We start from the raw sequence: 7,500 nt of genomic DNA, 5'->3' as shown, positions 1-7,500 counted from the left end.
CTCTCGCTGACCGCTGCCACCCCCCCCCACTCCTCCCCCCCGAAACAAACCCCCCAGCCCTACCGCATGCCGCTCCCCCTCTCTCCCTAGCCTGCCCCCCCCCGCCGTCGCTTGCTGCTGCCGCCGCCGCCGCCGCCGCCGCCGCCGCCGCCGGGACCCGCCTCGGTCTGGTGGCGCGCGCTCGGAGATCCCCGGCTACCCGTCCGTCCGTCCCTCCCTCCCTCCCGCCCCGCCCCGGGGGAGGGCCCGGGGCAGCGCGGGCAGGCGGGGAGCAAAAAAAGGCGCGGGCGCCAAAAAACGTCGGGGTCCCGGGGTGGCGGAGGGGGGCGGCGGCGGGGGCGGCGGCGGGTACACGGCGCCGGGTCCAGGGCGCCGGGTCCAGCCCGTCCCGGGGCGGGGACAGGTGGTGTCGTCCGTCCCCGCCCCCGTAACCTGCTCTGAAGCATCCGCTTCCCGCCGCGGTTCGCCCTCCACCCCCCCGCCGCACACGCAGCTGCCGCTTCCCGCCGCCTCTGCCCCCCGCCCCGGGATCAACCACTCGCCGGGTCCAGCCGGTCCCGGTCCCGGGAACCTGCTCCCGGGGCCAGCCGGAGCCACGCCCCCTCCTCTGACGCTTCCAGCTGCCGCCTCCCCTCCCACCCCCCAAACTCACACTGGCCCTCGCCGGCCCGCCCACCCGCCTACCTGCTTGCCCGCCGCCGCTGGGTGGCGTGCCGGACACTCTCGCACACAGGTACACAGACAGGGACACAGGGACACAGGCACTCAGGCACACAGGGACACAGGGACACAGGGACACAAGGACACAGGGACACAGGCACTCAGGCACTCAGGCACTCAGGGACACAGGGACACAGGGACACAGGGACACAGGCACTCAGGCACACAGGGACACAGGGACACAGGGACACAGGGACACAGGCACTCAGGCACTCAGGCACTCAGGGACACAGGGACACAGGGACACAGGCACTCAGGCACACAGGGACACAGGTGGCGGGCCGGAGGCCGCTCTCCACTGTGTGGCAGGGGTCCAAGAGCCACCCCAGCCCAACCCAGAGGGTCTTTTGCACCTCTCTAGAGGCCACCCAGAGACCCCAGGCCGCAGCAGAAGCCTCCCCCGCACGCTCTGCAGGCTTCCGACCCACCCCAGGCCGCAGCAGAAGCCTCTCCCGCACGCTCTGCAGGCTTCCGACCCACCCCAGGCCGCACCAGAAGCCTCTCCCGCACGCTCTGCAGGCTTCTCAGCCACCCCAGGCCGCAGCAGAAGCCTCTCCCGCACGCCCTGCAGGCTTCTCAGCCACCCCAGGCCGCAGCAGAAGCCTCTCCCGCACGCTCTTCAGGCTTCTCAGCCACCCCAGGCCGCACCAGAAGCCTCCCCCGCACGCTCTGCAGGCTTCTCAGCCACCCCAGGCCGCACCAGAAGCCTCTCCCGCACGCTCTTCAGGCTTCTCAGCCACCCCAGGCCGCACCAGAAGCCTCCCCCGCACGCTCTTCAGGCTTCTCAGCCACCCCAGGCCGCACCAGAAGCCTCCCCCGCACGCTCTGCAGGCTTCCCACCCACCCCAGGCCGCAGCAGAAGCCTCTCCCGCACGCTCTGCAGGCTTCCGACCCACCCCAGGCCGCACCAGAAGCCTCCCCCGCACGCTCTGCAGGCTTCCGTCCCACCCCAGGCCGCACCAGAAGCCTCCCCCGCATGCTCTGCAGGCTTCCGTCCCACCCCAGGCCGCACCAGAAGCCTCCCCCGCACGCTCTGCAGGCTTCTCAGCCACCCCAGGCCGCACCAGAAGCCTCCCCCGCACGCTCTGCAGGCTTCTCAGCCACCCCAGGCCGCACCAGAAGCCTCCCCCGCACGCTCTGCAGGCTTCTCAGCCACCCCAGGCCGCAGCAGAAGCCTCCCCCGCACGCTCTGCAGGCTTCTCAGCCACCCCAGGCCGCAGCAGAAGCCTCCCCCGCACGCTCTGCAGGCTTCTCAGCCACCCCAGGCCGCAGCAGAAGCCTCCCCCGCACGCTCTGCAGGCTTCTCAGCCACCCCAGGCCCCAACAGAAGCCTCTCCCGCACGCTCTGCAGGCTTCCGACCCACCCCAGGCCGCACCAGAAGCCTCCCCCGCACGCTCTGCAGGCTTCCGTCCCACCCCAGGCCGCACCAGAAGCCTCCCCCGCACGCTCTGCAGGCTTCTCAGCCACCCCAGGCCGCACCAGAAGCCTCCCCCGCACGCTCTGCAGGCTTCTCAGCCACCCCAGGCCGCAGCAGAAGCCTCCCCCGCACGCTCTGCAGGCTTCTCAGCCACCCCAGGCCGCAGCAGAAGCCTCCCCCGCACGCTCTGCAGGCTTCTCAGCCACCCCAGGCCCCAACAGAAGCCTCTCCCGCACGCTCTGCAGGCTTCCGACCCACCCCAGGCCGCAGCAGAAGCCTCTCCCGCACGCTCTGCAGGCTTCCGACCCACCCCAGGCCGCACCAGAAGCCTCCCCCGCACGCTCTGCAGGCTTCCGTCCCACCCCAGGCCGCACCAGAAGCCTCCCCCGCACGCTCTGCAGGCTTCCGTCCCACCCCAGGCCGCAGCAGAAGCCTCCCCCGCACGCTCTGCAGGCTTCTCAGCCACCCCAGGCCGCAGCAGAAGCCTCCCCCGCACGCTCTGCAGGCTTCTCAGCCACCCCAGGCCGCAGCAGAAGCCTCCCCCGCACGCTCTGCAGGCTTCTCAGCCACCCCAGGCCGCAGCAGAAGCCTCCCCCGCACGCTCTGCAGGCTTCTCAGCCACCCCAGGCCCCAACAGAAGCCTCTCCCGCACGCTCTGCAGGCTTCTCAGCCACCCCAGGCCGCACCAGAAGCCTCCCCCGCACGCTCTGCAGGCTTCCGTCCCACCCCAGGCCGCACCAGAAGCCTCCCCCGCACGCTCTGCAGGCTCCCTTGTCTGCTTTGGAAGGCCTCCCATCCACTCCAGACCTGCCTGGAGGCCTCCCTCGACTGCTCCCGGGGCCCTCGAAGCCACCCTAGGCCTTTCTGGAGGACCTGCTCGACCGCTCGGGCGGCTTCTGACGCACCCTCGGCCATCCGGCGCCCAGCAGCTCCCAGGGCCAGGCACCGGCCTCCCCCTCCGGCCGCCCCTGGGGCCGGGGGTGGCTCGGACTCGGCGCCCCCAACGTGTCGTCCCGTCCCCCCCCCGCCCCGCACCGCCGAACATTCGCTGCAGCCGAGGGCTTGCCGCTCGACGCCTACCCCACCCGCCCAGCCCCCCGCTGCGGCCCGGCGCTGCCCCGGCCGCTGCGCCCCGCCTCTCATCGCTCCCCCCACCCGGCAACCGGCCGCCGGGCACGGCAAGTCCCAGGGCAGGGAACAGGTGCTGCCGGGACCCCGTGCTGGCTGCCGGCTTCCCGGGGCTGCCCCGGGCACGGACAGGTCGCCCCCCCGCCCCGGCGAATGTTCACCGAACCGGCTGCCGGCTGCCTTCGAGCACCCCCCGCCCCCCGCCACTATCGTCCCCCCCGCCCCCCCTCCGCCTCCGCTGCCGCTTCTCCCCGCACCGCCTCCACTGCCTCCCCCCGCCGCCGGCGAACGAGTCGCCGGATCCGTAGGGTGCCGGGAGCCCGAACGGCGAGCGGCTCCGGCTGCTGCCGGGACCGGGGGGATTCGAGCCGGTCCGGCCGCGGCCGGGACCCCGTGCCGGAAGCCGGCATCCCGGGACGGCCCCGGGACGGCCCCGGTCGCCGGCCGGGTGACGTTCAGCGAAGCGGCTGCCGCCAGTCTTTGGGCCTCCCCCGTGCCGGGGCCGCGGGGATTCGAGCCGGTCCGGCCGCGGCCGGGATCCCGGGCCGGACGATGGCTTCCCGGGCCGGTCCCGGTCGCCTCCCGGGTGACGTTCACCGAAGCGGCTGCCGGCTGTCTTCGAGCCCCCCCCCCCCCTCCGCCTCCGCTGCCGCTTCTCCCCGCACCCCCTCCACTGCCTCCCCCCGCCGCCGGCGAACGAGTCGCCGGATCTGTAGGGTGCCGGGAGCCCGAACGGCGAGCGGCTCCGGCTGCTGCCGGGACCGCGGGGATTCGAGCCGCTCCGGCCGCGGCCGGGACCCCGTGCCGGAAGCCGGCATCCCCGGACGGCCCCGGGACGGCCCCGGTCGCCGGCCGGGTGACGTTCACCGAAGCGGCTGCCGGCTGTCTTCGAGCCCCCCCCCCCCTCCGCCTCCGCTGCCGCTTCTCCCCGCACCCCCTCCACTGCCTCCCCCCGCCGCCGGCGAACGAGTCGCCGGATCTGTAGGGTGCCGGGAGCCCGAACGGCGAGCGGCTCCGGCTGCTGCCGGGACCGCGGGGATTCGAGCCGCTCCGGCCGCGGCCGGGACCCCGTGCCGGAAGCCGGCATCCCCGGACGGCCCCGGGACGGCCCCGGTCGCCGGCCGGGTGACGTTCACCGAAGCGGCTGCCGGCTGTCTTCGAGCCCCCCCCCCTCCGCCTCCGCTGCCGCTTCTGCCCGCACCCCCTCCACTGCCTCCCCCCGCCGCCGGCGAACGAGTCGGCGGATCCGTAGGGTGCCGGGAGCCCGAACGGCGAGCGGCTCCGGCTGCTGCCGGGACCGCGGGGATTCGAGCCGGTCCGGCCGCGGCCGGGACCCCGTGCCGGAAGCCGGCATCCCGGGACGGCCCCGGGACGGCCCCGGTCGCCGGCCGGGTGACGTTCAGCGAAGCGGCTGCCGCCAGTCTTTGGGCCTCCCCCGTGCCGGGGCCGCGGGGCTTCGAGCCGGTCCGGCCGCGGCCGGGATCCGGGGCCGGACGATGGCTTCCCGGGCCGGTCCCGGTCGCCTCCCGGGTGACGTTCACCGAAGCGGCTGCCGGCTGTCTTCGAGCCCCCCCCCCCCCTCCGCCTCCGCGGCCGCTTCTGCCCGCACCCCCTCCACTGCCTCCCCCCGCCGCCCGCGAACGAGTCGCCGGATCTGTAGGGTGCCGGGAGCCCGAACGGCGAGCGGCTCCGGCTGCTGCCGGGACCGCGGGGATTCGAGCCGCTCCGGCCGCGGCCGGGACCCCGTGCCGGAAGCCGGCATCCCCGGACGGCCCCGGGACGGCCCCGGTCGCCGGCCGGGTGACGTTCACCGAAGCGGCTGCCGGCTGTCTTCGAGCCCCCCCCCCCTCCGCCTCCGCTGCCGCTTCTCCCCGCACCCCCTCCACTGCCTCCCCCCGCCACCGGCGAACGAGTCGGCGGATCCATACCGTCCCGAGAGCCCGAGGCGGCGGCACCCAGTGCGGGTCCGGCCGAGGCCGGGACCCCGTGCCTGTCGCAGGCTTCCCGGGACGGCCCCGGAACGGCCGCGGTCGCCGGCCGGGTGACGTTCTCCGAAGCGGCTGCCGGCTGTCTTCGAGCCCCCCCCCCCCCTCCGCCTCCGCTGCCGCTTCTGCCCGCACCTCCTTCACTGCCTCCCCCCGCCGCCGGCGAACGAGTCGCCGGATCCGTAGGGTGCCGGGAGCCCGAACGGCGAGCGGCTCCGGCTGCTGCCGGGACCGCGGGGATTCGAGCCGCTCCGGCCGCGGCCGGGACCCCGTGCCGGATGCCGGCATCCCGGGACGGCCCCGGGACGGCCCCGGTCGCCGGCCGGGTGACGTTCAGCGAAGCGGCTGCCGCCAGTCTTTGGGCCTCCCCCGTGCCGGGGCCGCGGGGCTTCGAGTCGGTCCGGCCGCGGCTGGGACCCCGTGCCTGTCGCAGGCTTCCCGGGACGGCCCCGGAACGGCCGCGGTCGCCGGCCGGGTGACGTTCACCGAGGCGACTGCCGGCTGTCTTCGAGCCCCCCCCCCCCTGCCGGAGCCGCGGGGATACGAGCCGGTCCGGCCGCGGCCGGGACCCCGTGCCGGAAGCCGGCATCCCGGGACGGCCCCGGGACGGCCCCGATCGCCTCCTGGGTGACGTTCACCGAAGCGGCTGCCGGCTGTCTTCGAGCCCCCCCCCCTCCGCCTCCGCTGCCGCTTCTCCCCGCACCCCCTCCACTGCCTCCCCCCGCCGCCCGCGAACGAGTCGCCGGATCTGTAGGGGGCCGGGAGCCCGAGGCGGCGAGCGGCTCCGGCTGCTGCCGGGACCGCGAGGCTTCGAGCCGGTCCGGCCGCGGCCGGGATCTCGTGCCGAACGTCGTCTTCCCGGGACGGTCCCGGGAGGGCCCCAGTCTCCTCCCGGGTGACGTTCACCGAAGCGGCTGCCGGCTGTCTTCGAGCCCCCACCCCTGCCGTGGCCGCGGGGATTCGCCCCGGTCCGGCAGCTGACGGTTCCCTGTGTCGGACGCCGGCTTCCCGGGACTGCCCCGGGACAGCCCCGGTCGCCTCCCGGGTGACGTTCACCGAAGCTGCTGCCGCCTGTCTTTGTCCCCCCCCCCCCGTGCTCTCCCTCAGGCGGGAGGTAGACGTGCTCTCCCTCGGCGAGTAGACGTGCTCTCCCTCGGCGAGTAGACGTGCTCTCCCTCGGCGAGTAGACGTGCTCTCCCTCGGCGAGTAGACGTGCTCTCCCTGGGCGAGTAGACGTGCTCTCCCTGGGCGAGTAGACGTGCTCTCCCTGGGCGAGTAGACGTGCTCTCCCTGGGCGAGTAGACGTGCTCTCCCTCGGCGAGTAGACGTGCTCTCCCTGGGCGAGTAGACGTGCTCTCCCTGGGCGAGTAGACGTGCTCTCCCTGGGCGAGTAGACGTGCTCTCCCTGGGCGAGTAGACGTGCTCTCCCTGGGCGAGTAGACGTGCTCTCCCTGGGCGAGTAGACGTGCTCTCCCTGGGCGAGTAGACGTGCTCTCCCTGGGCGAGTAGACGTGCTCTCCCTGGGCGAGTAGACGTGCTCTCCCTGGGCGAGTAGACGTGCTCTCCCTGGGCGAGTAGACGTGCTCTCCCTCGGCGAGTAGACGTGCTCTCCGCGGAGATCGCGCTTGTCGCCAAGGGGTCGCTGTTGCGCTCTGCCTCCGCCTACGTCATCGTACAAGCCGGCGTGATTTCTGCGACCTGCCGCTGGGCGGAGGTCGGCTGGTTGTGCGCTCGCGGAGCTGACGGCCCTCCAGTTCCGTATATGAGGGAACAAGCGACGCCGAGCACTCCCAGGGCAGCGCTGCCGAGCGGCTGCTCCAAGCCACCCGCCAGGCGGCTGGGCAGGGGTCCGTCTGGCTTCTCGGTGGCTTTCGCCCGGGTCAGAGAGGGGACCCGCGGGGCCGAACAAAGGCGCGGCGGTTTGGAGCGGCCGCTGGCGCACCCTCAGCGGTGTTGGATGGGTTTCGCTCGTCCGTGAGCCGGAGCCCAGCCCGGGCTCGGCAACGAAAGCGGGGAAAAGAAAAAAAGTTGACGAGTGGCTGGCGCCGGCCACTGCCGAAGTGTGGAACCCCCGAAGCGAAGTTTGCCCGGTGGGGCACGGGGGCAGAGAAAGCCGGGGAGATGTGGTGCCGGCGTCGGTCCCACCAAGAATGGAAAGCAAGCCCGTCCAGGCACGGCGAGAGAGAGCCCGGTAAGGGGCAGAGAGAGTTCCCAGCACTGGACCCTCTTCACGGGGGTTCCCCCCCATG

Source organism: Melanerpes formicivorus, unplaced genomic scaffold, assembly GCF_026170545.1.
Source record: "Melanerpes formicivorus ecotype bairdi unplaced genomic scaffold, bMelFor1.0.p_v2 SCAF_534, whole genome shotgun sequence".
NCBI lineage: Eukaryota > Metazoa > Chordata > Aves > Piciformes > Picidae > Melanerpes > Melanerpes formicivorus.
Note: the sequence above shows the minus strand (reverse complement) of the source record.